This window comes from Canis lupus, chromosome 22 (assembly GCF_048164855.1).
Source record: "Canis lupus baileyi chromosome 22, mCanLup2.hap1, whole genome shotgun sequence".
In the NCBI taxonomy this organism is placed as follows: Eukaryota; Metazoa; Chordata; class Mammalia; order Carnivora; family Canidae; genus Canis; species Canis lupus.
Genome location: NC_132859.1, coordinates 11,639,929 through 11,660,503, shown reverse-complemented (window position 1 = coordinate 11,660,503; position 20,575 = coordinate 11,639,929).

The window sequence follows — 20,575 nt, the reverse complement described above, 5'->3', positions numbered from 1 at the left end:
AAGAGAACATGTTAAAATATTCATGCATTTTTGTTTTTTTTCTTGGTTAAGGGACTATGGATATTTAATTCTTTTTGTCTCTATTTTTCTAAATTCTCTTTAATGAGCATCAGTTTTTAATAAAAGTTGACAAATATAAAGTGGATATATAAGAAGAATGTATTCATAATATATTATACCTTTATAAAGAATTTATAATTTGAAATCGTACTTAATTACAGGCATAAATATTTACCAAACCTGCCCTACTATTTCTTGTTTATTACCTCATAATTGATTAAACACATATACAGTTACTTTTATTTCAATTTAAAATAATATACACTTTCCTATATTTCCAATCACAAAAATATCTCAGCACTTTTCAAGCTGCTATTGTTCATGTCCTTAGTCGTAGTCCACATATAATCTCGTGTATATAATCTTGATCCACATACCTTAAATTAAAATATATGTTTCTCATTCCATTTAATGCATCCTTCATAAAAATTAAAAAAAGAAACAACACTTGTCAACAGTGTTCTAAAGTGAATGATTAGGCACATTCATCATGTACACTAAAATGAAATAGGTTGATAATTATAAAGGGACCAGAGTTTACACTTGGTAATATAAGCTAAACAGCTGAATGGTTTCATTTTATTGTGGTTCACTGGGCAAGGATTTATCATTTTTTCCTTGCTTCTCCTTGTCATTGGCAAGTAAAGAGCAAGAGATTTAAGTTCATATCCACCACTTTTACTATAAAAAAAAAACTTTAAGGAAATAAAGATATTAAATAATTTAAACTACTTGCTTTGTTCTCATATCTTATATGAAATACTTTTTAGTTGTAGAAAAGAGAGCATAGAAATTAGAGAACATAAAATCTAGTCAGTCGGCAAACCTATGCTCTTTCCACTGAGGGATTATTAGTTTCTTATTAAGTAACACAGCAGTATTATATACTACAAAGTATTACATATTGTTGACTAATACATTCATTCTCACATTTAAATTATCTTATTATATCACAAGATCATATGGCTCACTACACAGAAATATGTACCTTCTATCCTGCCCCAATCCCTTAAATTAACAACTTTAATTTAAAAAGTATATAGAATTAACAATGTGATGCACTGAATAAAAGCCATGAGGAATTTGTCAGCTATGGAATTCAGAAACAATAAGACTGATAGAAAAAAATAAGAGTAAGCCACAGCTAAAAATAGGCAAGGGAGAGAACTGTTTGGGAGGTGGAAGAAAGTTATTCCCTCAGCCAAGAATGAATGGATAAGCCAAAGGCAGAGGAGGCCCTGAGGCAGTCATCATGTGATCATCTGGACACTGCATTCTGGAACCTGATGAGCCAAGGAGACCCTCATACCATGCGGGATTTGATCTCAGGACCCCGAGATCACAACCAGAGCCAAAGGCAAACACTCAACCACTGAGCCACCCAGGTGCCCCAATAATGTTGATATATGAAGAGTGTGTGTATATATATACAGCCCTCCCATCCTACTTTCACTGGTAGCAAACTCTAAGCCCTGAGTATCAAAAGCAGTACCCCCTGCCAGTCAAAACACAACTCATCAAGGATTAGTTAACAACTATGCAGTAGAATAACTATAACCTGGGGTATGCTAATAAATGTTTAATAACTAACTTGACAAGAAAAGAAAAAGAAAGGGAAGAGTCCTGATTTATGGCACTTAATGATTTCCCATGGGGTAAATTTTTCTACTATGACCTGCTTCAAGCTAACAATATGAAGTCAGTCACTAATGGACAGAGTGGGAGAGATGCACCCGATGGGCTCTCTGAGTCAAGCTGAGCCAGCTCCAGCACACTGCTGACTTGGACTCAGCAGGTCATTAATTTTTGTTCACTTAGAAAATGCTTATTGAGCTCCTTCTATACCAAGAATTGTTCAAGGAGTTAAAGATATGTGGTAAACACTGCAGAAATGGTCCCGATTTACATCAAGTTTACTTCTGTTTGAGGCAGGCAGAAAACAAAAGTTTAAAAATGGGTAAGATGATAGATATCAGATTTTGATTTTATGAGCCAATAAAACAGAGGGACTAGATGTTTGGGCTTGTCTTAGAACTAATTAGAGAAGACCTCATACCCAAATGGGTGCCTGGACAGCAAGAAGGAAATAGAACATGTTTTGGGCTGTTTCAAGCAGAGAGAACGGCAGTAGGAAATAGTCTGGTGCTCCAGGTACTGAAAAGAGGTGGGGTGGGTGGAGGCAGGACTACACAGCACACAATCCCTTTTAAAATTGGGCAGAGGGGGACTCCTGGGTGGCAAAGTTTGTTAAGCTTCTGACTCTTGATTTTGGCCATGAGTCAGGCTCAGTCTCCATGCTCAGCACCAAGTCGGCTTGTCCCTGTTCCTTACCCTCTGCCCCTCCCCTGCTCATTCTCTCTCTCTCCCTCTCTCTCTCTCTCAAATAAATCAAATAAATAAATAAAAATCTTTTTAAAAAATGGGTAGAAAATCTGAACAAATATAGCAAATGGTGATCTGTGATGACAAATAAATTCATAAAAAGATACTCAACATTATTAGTCCATAGTCCAAACCCCTATGATGGCTAAAATTAAGACTTTATCAAATGTTGGCATTTTAGTAAAGAGTAGAGAAAACATGAATCCACGTAAAACATTGTATAACATAATGTTCATGGTAGCTTTAACTGTAATAGCTCAAACACAAGAAATAATTAAATATCCATCAACAAATGAATGAAGAACAAATTACAGGATACCCATGTAATGAAATACTTGTAGGCAACAAATGACGAATTTCAAAATAATTATGTCAAGTGAAAGAAGCCAGGAAAAAAATAGATAAGGTATGATTTTTATATACAGAAAACTCAAACTTTCAGTGTCATAAAACAGATCTCTTTGCTTGGGGATGAAGAGAAAGGAGAGATTATTACAAAGGTGCATAAGAACACTTTTGGGAGGTGATAGACATGTTCATCATCTTGACTAAAGTGATGGTTTTATGGTTATATACACATATGTTCAAACCTATCAGATTATACACTTTGAGTATGTGCAATTCACTGTATTTCAAACATGTCTTACTATAAATGAGAGGAGAAAAATAGCATCCATTGCAGATCCAAGCAGGATATTATGATGACTTTGTCTACACAGTTAACAGTTTCAGATGAAGGGACTTGTCATATTGAAAATCTATTTTGATGAGCACTGGTGTGTTATATACAACTGATGAATTATTGAACCCTACATCTGAAACTAATGATGTACTGTATGTTGGCTACCTGAATTTAAATTAAAAAAAAAAGAAAACATTTTTAAGTAGAAGCAGACAGGAGTTTTAGGTGGCTTAAAAGAGGAGAGTTGGGACGGAGAGGAGTGCATGCTGATGTCAAGCTATGGTTGGAGGATGGCTGTTTACTTTGCAATCTTTCCCCTCCTTCATTATCCTTTGTACCTACTGGGAGAAAGGTGTTTTGAACTGTAATTACAAAATACTTTTGGTTCATCTTCACTTCACTTCTCCTTATTTAAACACTAGCCTCTAAAACATATTGAAAATAATCATTTGTATGATCAGATTCTTTTTCTGACTATGTCATATTGTATTGTCATTGCATTATAGATGAAGAAGCAGGATTTTTGAATTTCTGAAACATAGTTGCATGTTTGGCTATAAGTGGATGTGTCAACATATTACTCACAAGAAATATTAGGATCAAGGAAGAGAAGCAAAATTCATTATATGTCCAAGATATATAATTTAATGTAGAAACACAGTAAAAGTGATAGTATTCATGTTAAGATTCAACGTTTTTCTAGTATATTATACAATAATTTTTAAGTAAGTGAACCACTTGATATTTATGATATTTTTTAGCATTAAGACTATTTTACAAATAAGATGGCTAAATTTTAGAGAATTTAAACAACATCTAGGGACAGCCGTACAGCTGGTATTGGATGGTGTTAGATTGAACCCAAGTGCTTTAATTCTTTCTATATCAAGCCACTCCTTTCTCTAAATCATTTATTACAATCTTGGAATATAAATTTAAACACTTACATATGTAATTTCAGGTTGCTTTATTTTTCTCTTTCTCCAGCATTAACTTTAATTTTCTTAGCATTAAAAACTTACCAGTAATTGAGCTGTCAGGGCTGGATTATTACTTTTTATCCCAATGAAAAGAAAACAAAAGGCATATCCCCTCCCCCATCCTTCTGGGAACAATAACTAATGGACAATGTAGTACTTTTTTTTTTTCTTTTTATAGCCAAAGTTTGTGGGCCCAGGGACAAAGGGGTAGAAATTGGAATACAGTTGTTTGGCCCATTTAGAAACTCTGTTTCATCCTTACGCTTTTGAATTCTGCTGGGTGAGAATTCTTAGTACCACAAAAGTAAAGATAAGACAGGTTATGCTGTGATAGAAAAAAATTAAATCTGTTTTGTATAACAAAAGTGATTTCTTTCACATACACTCATCACAATCTGATGCAGATCAAGCAGTATTTTCCATCTATTAACTAAAAGTAGAACATGCGGCATCCAACTCCATTGCAAAAGGGGAAAGAGGACTACAAATTCTAGTGGGATCCTTCTTTTTTTTTTTTTTTTAAGTGGGATCCTTTTATGAATCATATCTGGAAACAGCTAATGCTACTTCTGACAACATCATTACATTAACCAAACCTCAGTCACATGGCCCCAGTCAATCTGCAAAAAGTCAAGAAGGATTTTCCTTTGGGTCTTGAAAGAGAAAGCAATGAGGTAAATACATGGGTTTCTGTCACAGAACCCCATGAAAGGAACATCTACATAATGAAAAAAACATTGATTCCATGGATTTGGAAGTCAAAATTACTAAAAACTTGCGATTAATGGACTTCTGTGGTACAGAAGAATGAACAACAAAAAAGCCAAAAAAAAACAAAAAATAAAATAAAAAGTTATAATCTTGACTGTGCTGACTGGATGATTGACCTGATTATCATGTGGAATAAAGTTGCTGCTTTCCACTGGTTAAAGAGATATGTACATTCAGAATTTAGGGTATTCTTCAGGATCTGTGAGTATTTTCATGTAAACATTAAGAAAAGACTACAGTAAACTTCCAACAGGCAAGATCACTGAGGCATCAATTTAATATGGAATTAATGTTTGAGCTATGATGCCAGGTAAAAGTTCTGTTCAAGTTGAAGTTTTGATTGCAGGCAAAGGTAACACAGAGTAAACAGTGGAGAAATAAGTTCATATAAAGTTTATAATCTCTGGACCATTTGCAATAACGAGGACTAACATTTAACATGTATTTACTCTAATATCTTCCATACTATTATATATATAATTTTAACTGATTCTTCTTATCCTTTTAACATCTCCCATGCTATATTATGTAAGGTAAAGGTCTGGAAATTTACTTTGCATTTTAAGATAGGTTACAGAGTTATCAAGATGGACTTTTGAGGAGGAAGGGTAAGCGGTGGACATCACCTAGATATCTTGAAATAGTACAGTATGCACTGACCACTATTTTCAACTTTTTCAGGAGGTATGTTGGGAATTTTGGTTTTTTGGATTTTAGAACTTTTTTAAAGATTTTTTATTTTTAAGTAATCTCTACATCCAATATAAGGTTCAAATTTATAACCCCGAGATCAAGAGTCAAAGGCTCTACTGACTGAGCCAGCCAGGTGTTTGGTTTTTTTCTTTCTCAAAAGACAGTCACATTATGCATGGGATCACCTTTCTGTTTGAAAACTTAAGAATGGAAAAGGTTATATATTGACCCTGAGAACACATTACTGTATATTTATTGAACTTTGTGGTCACTCAGAATTTTTGAACTCTCCTCCACCCCATGTTAAGATATTTATATTATGTCCTACATGTCAAGGAAGAAGCTAGAACTCCTCTCCTAATCTTTCTTGAACCCAAAGCACGGGTACATAATCACGGCTGTACAATGAAACAGAAATGCTTAAGATCTTGATTTGGAAAAGTTGTATGAAGAGGTAGCATCCTCAAGGAACTATTAGCTGATTCAGAGGTAAAGGATGTGCTATGCTTTAAGTTGCTGCCACGCTGGAGATTCTGGCATCTGATATATAGCAGCACTGGTGTGGGCTGTGTCGTCTGTCTGCCCTGCAGCAGCAGTAGTGTGGGCTTTCCCAGAGCTAATGCAGTGTGATATGGACATTTGTCCTTGCTCCAAAGCCTTCAGATCCGATTCCTTGATCTTTGTGAGTGTAGGTTGTCTGTTCAATATCTTTTAATGAGTGTTGTTTTTTTCTCTTCTGTAACTTATAAAAGTGATTTTATTACTTGGATTTAAGAATCCTGGCTAGAATAATGTAGCTGAAGTTTAGAGAGGCAAACTAATTCGCCCATGGTCACTCCACTGTGAATGGAAGGATCAGAATAAGAATTAATTCCCCTAACTGCAAAACGTGTTCTGTTCTTATGACTTTCACTCTTCCTCTTGCACTATTTCAGTATTACAGTTTTATGTTTTACTTTAGATGGGTCTTATTTCATGTACTCCTGCCTTTCCCCACTCACTTCTAAATTAAATCTAATTTCCTAAGCAGTAAAAGCTGCTTGGCTTTTATGGTACCTGGGAATTTGGTGACTGTTATTTATTCTAAATTTGCTTCCCCATCTTCAGAAATAAAAAAAAGAGGAAAGAAAAATGTAATAAACAAGATGGGAGAAAAAAACTTACAATATGGAGATGAATGAGCAAATTACCAATTAACTAATTACCAACAGTTATAATTTATCTTCATTGAAATACTAAGACGAGTGTGATTGGCAAATTGAATGTGAAAGGGAATGTATCCCATTTAGTGACTTAATAGAACAGGCAGGTCCAGACTCACAAATAGGATTAAGTATGCATTTAAACTATTTTATTTTCTGTTAGTGCCCTCCAGAAACATTTTGAGAAGAGTAGGGGTTCTTTTTCCCAAACATAGAAATGCAGATTTTTTTTTTAATATGGAAGTTAAACTTTGCTGAGCAAAGTTCTCATTTGCTATTGGGATTTGAGGAGTGTCACCTAAAAAATTGTGTAATAATCAGGTAAAAATGATTCATAATACAGACTGTTTTCCCAAAGTCGGTTCATCAGTACCTAAATAAAAGTGGTTATGAACATGCTTTCCTAGGCAGTATCAAAGACACTTTTTAATTCTATTGAATGAAAAATAAATAAATTCTATTGAATGTTTGTGTGTTTCAAAAGAGTGGTGTGGGAGACAAAAAAAGCAAAATGGCAGGCCTAAAAATATTCATGTAGAAGGAATCAAATCAAATTTACACTGACTTTATAGTGAAGTGGTGGGAAGTAGTCTGGTGCTTTGATGCTGACCTGGGTTAGCCCCAGTCCAAAGAAAGTTACTTTATCAGAGTATATTTTATTTATCTATGTTTTATATAGGGAGATACTGGTACTCTCAAGCAGATTGTCATGCAAAATAACAAATGACAAAAATTTTCCTGTTAAACTATATGAACAACAACTTCAATCTTGTCAAAACAAAAAATAGCAACTATTGGTCTGCTTTCAGTATTATTATTGTCTTTTTTTTTTTTACTAACAATAATATGGAAAATAGCTTATATGCCAAGATTAGTGCTTGTACCCAGAAATGAAGAAATTTAAATAAACCAATTAGCTATGATAATTGCATATGTGTCAAAATTCATTTGCTTAAACTACTAGAGGAGAACACACTTCATAGAGTAAATAATGACAGCCATAAAGACACAATAAAGATTTGACATTCCAGTTCCTCACTCTGTCCTTCACTTCACCCTGGCATGCTTTATGTAATGATAATTTTTCCAGTGTAAACTGAGAACATTCAGACAATAGTGGCCCAGCACACACACATTTACAATTTAAAGGGTTTTACAACTCTTTATTTGGGGTTTTAGGGATTGTAATCTGTGACACAGAGTGGATTGAAATTAAAAGCATGCTCCAGTAGGGAGTGGGCAGTACATCTTTGAAGATATTTCTTTTTTTTTAAAAGATTTTATTTATTTATTCATGATAGAGAGAGAGAGAGGCAGAGACACAGGCAGAAGGGAGAAGCAGGCTCCATGCCAGGATCCCAGAAATCCAGGATCGCGCCCTGGGCCAAAGGCAGGTGCCAAACCGCTGAGTCATCCAGGGATCCTCTTTGAAGATATTTCTTATCAACCTCAGGTACTTTCTCTCTATTCATAAACTGTTAATAGCTTTTGTTTTATCATGAATAGGTGGTAGATTTTGTTGAATGCTTTTTCTGCATCAAGTTATATGATCATATAATTTTTCTTCCTTTCTTGTTTTTTGGTAGATTACATTGATTTTTTTTTTACATTGATTGATTTTTGAATGTTGAACCAGAATTGCATTCCTTGGTCATGATTTGTAATTGTTTTGATACTTGCTGAATTGGTGTGCTAATATTTTGATGAGGACTTTTGCATCAAAGTCTATGAAAGAAATTGATCTGAGTTATTTTTTATTGGATTTTGGGGGATATCAAGATACTAGTGGATTCATAGGATGAATTCAACATTCAGAAAATCAATTGATTTGAGATCTTACCTATTTTCTAATGTGAGAACTTAATGCTATTAATTCCCTTCACAGAACTGCTTTAATTATATGTAACATATTTTGATACACTGTATCTTATTTTAATTAAGTTTTCTCTATTTTTAAGTTTCTTTTGAGACTTACCTTTTGACATGTATGGTTTACAGGTATGTTGTTTAGGGTTGCCTCAGTGGCTCAACTGATTGAGTGTCTGACACTTGGCTTAGCCCAGGTTATGATCTCAGGGTCTGGAGATTAAGCCCTGTGTAGGCTCCATGCTCAGCATGGAGTCTGCTTGAGATTCTCTCTCCCTCTGTCCCTCCCGCTTGCTTACTCTCTTTCTCTCTCACACACACATAAATAAAAAAATAAGCAAATCTTAAAAAAAGAAAGAAGCATGGGGGCACCTGAGTGGCTCAGTGGTTGAGCATCTGCCTTTGGCTCAGGTGCGATCCCAGGGTCCTGGGATCTGCATCAGGCTCCTTGCAGGGAGCCTGCTTCTCCCTCTGCCTATGGCTCTGCTCAACCTCTGTGTCTCTCATGAATGAATAAAATATTTCAAAAAAGAAAAAAGAAAAAAAAAGAAGTGTGTTGTTTAATTTCTACATGTTTAGACATTTTCATGGCTCCATTATACTCAGAGAACACTTTCTGTAATATTATATTGGTGCTATAATTCATCATCAAATATGATTTATAAAATTCATGTGGAAGAGTACAGTCTATTAGATGTACCCGTATTTCCACTGTGTCTGTTCTTCTGTCTTCCTTCCTGATGTTCCATGAGTACATCTTTTATCATTTCCTCTCCAAAATTTCCTTTAGACAGTTTTTAGTAGTAGGTCTGCTAATGACAATTTCTTTTAGTTTTCCTTGTATTGCTGTGCATTTCCTCAAGCTTATCCTCTCTCGGTATTTGTCCAGCTTCTTGAATCTATAGGTTTGTGTCTTTGACCACTTTTGTGAAATTTTTAGTTATTATTTCTTCAAATACTGTTTCTGTTTCACTCTCATTTTTCTTTACACCTGGTTCTCTCATGATATGACCATTGAATCTTTTGTTATTGTCTCACAGGCCCTTGAAAATCTGTTGTTCCTCCCCCCCGCCCCCCGCCCCCCACACACTTTATTTTATTCTCAGGTACACAGAGACATAGGTTTTCAAGGTTGGGCTGCTTATTGCGACAGAGTTTCACACACTAGGGTCATCTATAAGCATGGCATTATCAGTGTTTCTTGAAAAGCAGTTTTTAATTTTGATAATATTGTATCATTTTATGTAGTTTGTATGTGTGCATTTTGTTTTACTTTATGCTTAGAATTTCATGTATCCTACAAAATATTTCCTACCCAATGGTTATGGAGATATATTGTTTTCTTCCAGAAATTTTCTAAATTAACTAACTTTTAGGCCTGTGATCCAAAAATTAATTTTCATATATGGTGTGAGGAAAGGATTGAGAGTAATTTTGTTCCCAAATACATTTGTAGCTGTTTCAGTACTATGTGTTGAAAATACCATGCTTTCCCCCAATGAATTACCTTAGTTATTTTAAAAAATAAACTGACCTTACATACTTAGGCTAGTTCTGGATCTCCTATTTTGTACCACTGATCTATTCCTCAAAAATTAAGCCAATACCACATTTCTTGAATATATTTATAATTACAATAAGTCCTTAAAAAAGGTTGTATGAGCATTCTAGATAGCCATATACCAAACACTGGAATACTGATATAAGTTTTAAAATTAGATTGTTCATTTGTACAAAGAAAAAAAATCAGCCAGGAATTTTTGTCAGGATTGTATTAAAACTATAGATAAACTTATAAAACATTATGTCTTTAATTATGTCCTCCAAAATTCATGTATTGACATGTAGCCTTCAATATGTGGTTTTATTTGAAAATAGGGTCACTACAGATGTAAGTAATTAAGATAAGACCACACTGGAGTAGAGTGGGTTTCTAATTCAGTATGACTGGTGTCCTTATAAAAACAGGAAATTTGGTGAGCATTATGTTTGATGTAGGATTTCTTTAGATACTTTTTAAGATTGGTGAAATTGTATTCACACAATGTTTTTAATCATGAATAGGTGAGTGCTGAATTTAATTAAAATTTTTAATCACTATTTAATGAAATGGTTATGTAGATTATCTAGTAACCTAGCTTTCTTGCCAACTTAATTTATGTAGATATGTAGTATAAATTTCCTTGAATAATTAGTACTTTTCCACTCCAAATCAACCAGTTGACTCCCTTTTACTTTCTCTGCTTACCAAAAACACAACATTTAAAAATAAAAACATTCCTAATAAACTGTCCCAGTCTTCAAGAAAAGGGCATGGCATTCTTCATGTGGCAAAGATGACAAGCCTATGTTTATTCATACATCTTTACACTTTATACTTAGTCAGACTTCAATGGATTTAATTATTGCAATCACTGTAGTATAAAATCTGTAATGTAAAGCAATCTGCTTAGTGATATAAAAAAATAAGTGGTGATACAAGATAGTTAGAAATATTAACTTTTGATAGTCACATCATTAATAAATCCATTATAGTCCTATTTATAATTTTAGAACTGTGACCTTACTGTGTTAAATATAATATGCATATTGGAAAACAACATTTAGCATTTGTATTTCTCAGGAGAACTAACTTAATTACCTTAAGATTTAGCCATATGTTATATTAAAATTGAGGTCACTTATTTCCAAATAAGTCATGTAGACAATGTTTTCTACCCCAACAAGAGTAAACCCAAATCTGCCTAATCAGAGGGCCTGAAATCCTTTAGCTAGTTGCCGTAAGATCTCAAAATTGTTAGCCAGGGTAACGATGGTATGATAATAAAGACAGCACTCAAGAGTAAAAGAGATCTTCTCTTAATTGCTATTTTTCAGGAAAATATTTCTACATTATTTATGCCTATATGTCTCAGGAAAATTAACAGAAACTCTTTTGAAAATGATTAATTTTCTAGTACTTAGTAAAACTGACCATCACTTTTAATGATGTATATATATTACATTATATGCCACAATTTCTCTAGTCATTGCAAAAAGAGAACAAACAGTATATACTCTCAAACTTGATAACTAACAAATATGTGAATTCTACACTGAGTGTGTTACATGCTATGATACGCCACCCAGATCTGAGACTGTCCAACTCTGGAGCTTCAGAAGATCTTCTGAGGTATTTGTTCCAAAGACACCACCACAGTTCAACTTTTCCCTCTGCCCAGAGTGCTACCCACTTTGTGATGTGTTGTTCACCAGAGCTGTCCCCAGTAGACCTTCTGCAATGAATCTCCAACTCAGAATCTGTTTATCATAGAAATCAACCTAGGAAAATGATCCATAATGTCTTACTTTCAAGAGCACTTTACATCTACAAAGCTTTATATTTTTTGTTAATTTATAGAATACTCTCTTTTATGTTCTATTCACCTGTTAGGACCCCTAGACACATAGGCAGCCTACTAAATATTTTAGTACCAATTCAAAAATAATCTACTTCACCTGGTCTTCCTAGTCCATGAGAAGGAATTGTTGCTTCCTTTGTATTTCCACTCTGCTCATGATTGTTCTCCAGCATGTATAATATATTATAAGGTAATGAGTTATTAGGGCAGCCCAGGTGGCTCAGCGGTTTAGTGCTGCCTTTGGCCCAGGGCCTGATCCTGGAGACCTGGGATCGAGTCCCATGTTGGGCTCCTGCATGGAGCCTGCTTCTCCCTCTGCCTGTGTCTCTGCCTCTCTCTCTCATAAATAAATAAATAAAATCTTAAAATATATATATTATAAGGTAATAAGCTATTATTAAACAATATGGATAAAATGGCATTTTCTGAATATCACAGTGGTTTAGGCAGGAAGAACTGTCTGGGGCACTGAAGAAGGGGAAATAGTGTTGTAGGATTGCTCTTATGAGAAGAAAATGCAGAGTTGAGATCAGGGATACAGTGTCCAGGGTGCTCCATGTGAGTGGCAAGCGAATAACTAGAGGGGAGTAGGTAGATGTTAGAAGGCAGGGAATATCAGGATTAATGGTATTGATGTGGCTGACGCTGTGCTGGGCCTCTATGATTCTATACTATATATTGGGAGTCAAAGAAAGGCTACTATATCCAAACACTGTTGAGTATGACTGTGTCTCTGATGGAAAATAGTAAAGGAAGCTTAATTTTCATTCAGGTTTGATGTGCACAGAGCTAATACATACTGCAACAGCTCAAAGTGAAAAGCATAGAGAGGTGAGTAAGGCACAGAACCATGGCAATGGCACCCATGGCATTCACAAGAAGACTCTTAGAAGGTCTGTGCCTTCCGCCCTGGAGGTGTTTGTAGTTTATGGGTGAATTATACCAGTCTTCCTCATTCTCATCACTCTCCCATTGGTGGAGCTAGAATAATGTGATCAGGTTTCAGTGTGTCATTCTAATGGAAATGTTTACTCATGACTATATATCTACATACCTCTATGGACACAGCTCAAGTGTTTAAAGTGTCATCCCAACTCTAATCCTTTATAGCAAAACAAGATTTTCACTAATCTTTCCCCTTCTTCCAAGGCCATTATATCAGAAGCAAGAGTGTATCTCCCTCTGAGTTGCATCTTCCTAGGACTAAACAAAGCAGTGAGAACTATTATTATATTTGATCAACTGTTATTCCTTATTTGAATGCAAAATTTATTCTTATTGCATGTCAAAATATCTATCAAAAATATGAAATAGAATTTTTTGTACATGAAACCATTATTTTTATAAGTTAAAAAACTTACAAATTGTTATTTTCTATTTCACTATATTTTGTACTTCTATAAAGAGCAAAGATCATGACTCATATAGTTGACTCTTCTAGTTAAAAATGCCAGTTTCTAAACATAAGCAAAATTTTTGTTGGAAGTAAAGATAATTTCCTACAGTTAAAAGGAACTCGAGTCATTTGGGAGTAAAAAAACAAAAGGTAGCCACAGTAGCTCTCTCTGCAAAGTGTGCTATAAGATGACATTCGTGGGACACACAAATACAGTGCTGTAAATGTATATGCAATGCAGAGAACTGATAAAATTATATGCCTGGAATTATGGCTCTCCTGTTTTGTACAAATATCTTATAGCTAAACATTTTATAAAGACAATAGGAATTGTAAAGAAAAATGTAGCAGAAATACTCGATTTCAAAAAAACAAGGTCATAAAAATGATAGAGGTAGAATTGGCAATATCTATACAATCTCTGAGAATGATAGAGTTTAAAGGTCTTCTATAAATCCCATCCTTCACTTTGGGTGTTTTGATAGAGCCCTCAAAACTGAAAATACAGCAATCCATGGCCTCTTAGCCAGACACTGGCTGCTTATCACAACTTAACAGAGACTGAGATGAAGCTTGTCAAGGAGAAAATATGGAGCATTTTAGTGGAAAATCCACTAAGACTAGGCTGCATACAATTATTTGATAAATTTAAAATAGACCAGATTGTCAGAATTATTTCCCAGCAAAGACATTGCTGAATGACACAGAATTGATGTGTTAGAGGAATAGCTGATAAGGGACTAGACTGCAGCCAACACTAATCAAATTCTAGACTCTAATAGCCCAAGGGAGCTCAAGCTCTTCAAGCCAGGGACACAAACTATAGCCAATTTCATCAGAGTCATTATAACAATATGCTTATACGGGTAAGCATGTCTGCCCTCGGTTATTACAAACATAAATGATAAATGCTAACCTTTTCTCCTTCAACAGCCCCTTTTAAACATCCACAGGGGTTTCAAAGCTGGATCAAAACCAACCTGTCCAGAATTATTAAAACCTATCCAGAATATCAGGGAAGTAGTATCCTGCTCTTGGTACTTGGAGACTTCAGCAATTTGACTTACTCTTTTAGTCATGTCTAATTAGAATAAACTGGGAAACAACTGGATATATTTGGACTGGTGTTATGGGGCAGTCTTATATCAGATTCCCCAGAAGATCCTGAAATAAGCATTTGGTAAATGATATTAAAAACAAAAAAATGTTAAGGAAAGGGAGGAGTAGCAGCGAAGCAAGATGCCATCTCAGGCAGGAGATAAGCCTGAGCCCAAGGGGAAATGGCAAACGGACCACTTCTGAGTTGTCATGAGGAGGGGATCTGGACTTAGCATTGTAATATTAGTTTGGTGACTGGCTAAAAGTCTCCTCCAGGGGATATAAAGCCTAAGCCCTTAGAGCCCTCTGAGCTTATACCTGATAGCAAGCAGGCCCCAATAGCTCAAGAGCACTCACTCCTCTAGTAAGGAGCTGCAGGCTCTGGCTACTGGAAGAAAAAACACAAGGAGCGGGGAGTAGTAGAGGAAGTGAGGGCAGAGACAGCAGAAGGGATCCAAGGAAATCTGAATAGAACATCAACATTTTCCCATTACAGGGGCCATCCCTTAAGAATGGTTGTACAGTTTAATTGCACTACTTTGTTTACAATTCATAGGAGTATATTGACTCAAACTATAAGAGGGAAACAAAGGAAAAAGCCAAACAAAGGAGCACCAATATCCAGCTGAGGCACAGCTGAGGCAGGAAAAGTCACATTACAGAGGAAGCATTTGAAAAGAGCTCTGAAGGATGAATGTGCTTTTTAAGAAGGGCATATGTCATATGGCATTCTAGGAATAAAAGTAAGATGAACAAAACTGTAGAGCTAACAATATAGAGGGCAATTCTAAGATATAGTGAGTAAAGCATTCTAGGTTAGCTACTGGAGATAAAAATACAGTAGGAAGCCTTTTTAATCATAATCATCGGTCATTAATTAAATTGTCAGCAATAGGATGTTATTAGTGTTCTAAGACCTAAAATGTTATCATTAAATTTATGCATTAGGAAGGACAATCTAGCAACAGTCTATTGTTTGACTTGCAAATACTACACTCGGAACCATAAGTTCTTGAATTTGGGCCACAGAAAAGAGAATGAAAAAGAAGAAAAAAAAAGGCAGAAATGGATTCTACAAGAATTGACAGCTTCCCAGAGAATTAAATGTGGGTATGGCATTTTTAATCTGGGTAACAAAAAAATTTTGGCATATTTAACTGCAGATGAAAACCAGTAGCTATTTGGGAAGGATGATAAGTCAGTCCACTTGTTTGCTTGTTTTTACACACCCTAATCATTTGCAACTCTGATTTGAGGGAAATTACAATGCAAGAAATAAAATAAATTCTAAAAATAAATCAAAGTGTTTTAATAAAACGAGTAAATGAATTGCACCAAAACACAGAAACAAAGAACAGTTTTTAAACATGTGATATTAACTCCAGCAGGTGCCTATTATAACCATTAGAAAATGTTTCTTTGCATATTTTTGCACTAAACATTATATGATTAGCACATGCCTAGAAGAAAACAAACTAGCTCTAGGATTATCACCAGGATGGCCCATATAGATGTCAAACAGGGTAGACTAGAAGGACTTGGTCATACAAGGAACTGGATGTACATGCCCGGTTTGGACATAGAAAATGGCTGCATTACTTGGCTTCTCAGGGAGTAAAATTACTCCAGAAAGATACGTTGTTAGGATGAAAATAGAGGAAAAATTTTGTGTAAATATGTAACTATAAAAATGATATATTTGAGAACCTGTGGGAGTTGGCACACCTGCTGCCTATCCCATCATGGTTGGTCAATGCAATCAATATGTCCTATGGTCTGATTACCACCTAGCTATATCTGTGATCCTTCACATGTTCTATTAACAAGTTGACATCCCTGCCTAAAACAAACTACATCTGGAAAACAGTAGAGATTGACTCTCCTGAGGTCACTTGTGAATGGACTGTGATTGTAGCAATCCAGGCTGCCTGGTGCCTGAAGTTCTCCCAGTTGCTGTCATCATGCCAGAGAGGTGATGACCTGGAGGGATAAGTAGAACAGGAGATGAAATATGTCAGATATGTGACCTAAAAAAATCTAATAGTAATCAATATTGTGTAAAGGACAAATCAGTTAAGCCTTAGGAGAGGAAAACAGAGAGAGGAAAAAATATATACACTTTACTATATGTATGTACGGATGTATGTATATCCCTAATGAGAAAGGTGAAAAAATCCTCAATTTCGTAGCAGCCTGAGTAAACGGATAACATAGTTCCCTTTCTCTATTAGAGGGAAGCATAGAAATATATGAGAGAAAAGTTTTGAAAAGAAACTATATAAAGAAGCCCCTTATATATGAGTTTAAGTAACTTAATGACATATATATAAGATTTGGTGATAGGATCATCATCAAGCAATCACTTTTATTCTTTTGTTCATTCTTTAAATGCTTATTAATTACATACATATAGAAGCCCAGTACAGAATATTGTTACTGAAAAGTTAGCAAAAGAAAAATATTGATAAGTTGGATATTAAAAGTCAAAAATGTTTACTAATCCAACAATCCCCTTAAAAGTATGTAAAGGCAAGGCACAGTATTGGATAAGATGTTTGCAATATATAATTAACAAAAACTAACAAAAACTTGGGATCCAGAAATCCTACAAATAATAAAGAATTAGACAGATCACTGAATAGAAAAATGAACAAAATGCCTAAGTAGGTGCTTTATAAAAGAAGATATCTAAAAGCCCAGTATATATGAAAATATGCTTAAGTGCTCAACCTCATTAGTAATCAGAAAATTCCAACTTAAAATATAACCCTAGTTTACTGTGAAATACTAGGACATGTACAACAGAATACCTAGAGTGAAAAGACTAATAATTAAGCTATTGGCCTGGCTGTAAAGCAAGTAACTGGAACTTTCATACACTGCTCATGACAGTAAAATATAGTATAATCACTTTGGAAATTAGCATAGTGATATCACCCAAAATTGAATACACACATATCCAATGAATGTGCTATTTCACCTGTAGGTATATATCCAATGAAAAAAAGATGCACATATGCTCAAGACAGAGGTAATTAATTAATCAAAAAAGCATTATGTAGAATATTCTCAAGCTGAAAACAACCAAAATATTCATAAACTACAGAATTGATAAAAAATTGTGATTTGTGTTCTATCAATGGAATACTATACAGTGATGAAAATGAATTACCTACAGTTCACACAATAAAATGCATTAATTTCAGAGTATATATTAAGCAAAACAAGCTACACACAGCCTTATCATTCAATTTGTACAAAGTTCAGAATAGTCAAAAAAACAGTGTCAAAAGCAAGAAGAGTAGTTACTTTTGGAATGGAGGGAGGCAGGAGAGATTCATAAGCTTCCTGAATACAAGCAATATTGTTTTCATCTGTCATGTCTCATGTTTTCACTTTGCAATATTTTATTGAACTCTACATTTGGTTTTTATACCTTCTTAAAAAGTATTCTATATTATTATAAATATTTTTAAAAAGTAGACTCTGGGAGTGAAATTTGGAGAGGCCATAATTAATTTACTTCACATATATTTTCTTTTGATATATGTGTGGTAGGTAGAATAATGGTACCAAAAGATCCACATTCTGATTCCCAAAAGTTGTGAATATGTTGCTTTAAATGCAAAAATAGGATTTACAGATGCGACTTAATTAAGGATTTTGAGATAGGAAGATTACTTATGTAGATTCAATGTGATCACAAAGGTCCTTGTAAGAGAGAGGCAGGAGGATGGGAGTCCACGAAATTTCTGTGATGACAAAGCAGATGTGATAGTTGGGAAGAGATGTGGGGTAGGGAAGATGAGGGAGAAGGAGAAAAGTAGGAAGGACTGGAGGGAAGGAGGGACAAAGAGAGAAATTTGAAATGCTCTGCTGTTAGCTTTGTGGACAGAGGACTGGGATGAGCCAAAAAACGTAGGCAGCCTCTAGAAACTGAAAAAGGCAAGGAAATGGATTTTTACCTTGAACTCCAAAAGAAACACAGCTCTGCTGACCCATTTTGTACTTCTGACTTCTAGATCTGTTAAGCTAAATCTCTGTTGTTTTAAACTATGAAGCTTGTGGTAATTTGTTAAAGCAACAATAGTAAGTGGTAATTTGTTAGAGCAACAATAGCAAATTAAAACAATATGCAACATGGTGGTGATTTATGAAGGGGTTCAAAACCTACCACTCCGAAATATGGTACCACATTATATTGGCTATTTTTTAATAAATTAATTTTTTATTGGTGTTCATATATTGGCTATTTTGAATTAAAGGCATCTGAAAAACAGCAGATGCAAGATTCAAACACTCGGACCTTTCTTTTCTTTTTTTTCCCCCTGAAAGTGGGAGACAAAACTCTCCTAAAAGAAAGGTTCTTATCACCAGGGACAAGAGTCAAGAAAACTGTACAAATAAACCTTGTTAAACTAAATTCATATCTTCCTAATAACTTTTTTTGCGATTACCCTACCCCAAACCCCTTGTCACAGTTTGATAATTTAATACTCTTTGTCCAACTTAGTATGTTGAGATTTTAACTCTAACTGATCCTTTGGGTTTTCATTTTTTTGGCTCCCATGTACCTGCAAAAAAAAATTTTTTTTAAACATGTATGCCTTTCTCTTGTTAACCTGTCCTATATAGTGAATTGAGACATAGTCTGAGATAGTCGCCAGAAAAAAAAACGGCAGAAACATGAGGTGTAAAAATCTGAGGTACTTCTTCTAGATGAGAATCCCATTCTCAGCACTGGATCCCATTCTCAGCACCTGGATCCCATTCTCAGCACTCTTGCTATATCATCATGACTGGAATAAATGTAGAACAGGGTGAGATGCTAGAGTGCTTTGAATCATAGTAAGAGATGGCAAAGTGCTGGCTTTGATTAAAACAGTTTCAAAAAACAGTTTCCATTTTAAAAGGTAACAGTTTAAGTAAATGTCTAAGGGACTTCCTCCAATGCAAAATACAATTAATTAACTGTGTGTCTCTTCCTTTTTTCCTTTGAAAGATGGCAAACTGGTCAACCTGTTGCTGTACCATCTTTAAGATAACTATTCTTTACTCCTGAAAAGTGAATTTAATCCTACTCTTTAACCTTCTCATAACATTTCTTAAGGTCATGGATAAATAGGAAATAGCTTATTATTTTAATATTTCAGAATATTGAAAACCTAGTAGTTAGGCTTTATTTTCCACAGTTATAAACACAAAGGTTATCTATTTAACATTCCCTAAAATAAAAATTTTATAAAAAATTACTATAACTGCATTTTCCTATTAATAATAAGGCCAATCCTCATTAAGTTACTTAATCAATCTACTGATCATATAACACTTAGAAAACCATCAAATTTTGAGAATATAAAAAATTATTCTGAAGGTCTGTTGATTTCATCTGACTTTAGTATATTATAAATTGTTTATTTAATAATATACTCATTCCCAGCAAAACTTTTTAATAGAAGTTTATAAAGAAAATTACCCAGCTGTGAAATTGGAAGCAATAGTGTTGCAGCTCAACTGAATTTTATTTTTTACTATTTTGCCAACAGTAATCTGCACTTGCTTTTATAGTGCCTCCAACTAAAAAAGGATTATCTAGTCAGAATATATCAGTACATAATAAATGTGCTTCATTTCTTCCAAGTTCTTTTAGCTGACAGCCAAAATGAATGTTTGTCTCAGTGCTGGCACCAGGGGTACTTCTGCAGAGACTATTTCATGGTCCATTGAACCCTAAAGGACATTGTTTTTAAAGGCATATTATCAGAAATAGAGAAGCAAGCCAACAGAGAGGCTATTACAGGTACTACTGAAACTGGAGTATGTACTTGTAGCTTAGTTGGTATTTTGAAGACACAACTATCCCAAAGATATCAGCTCTAAATTGTTCATTTCTCAAGACCTTTATAATTTTATATCCTCAATAAATAAAATATCTATTTGCATGAATTTGGAAAGTTTGGCAAGGTAAGCATGCAAGTTGCAATGTTTTAAATTGTAAAACAGATAAAAGACCTTTACTTCTTATCATTCAAAAGTTCCATAAG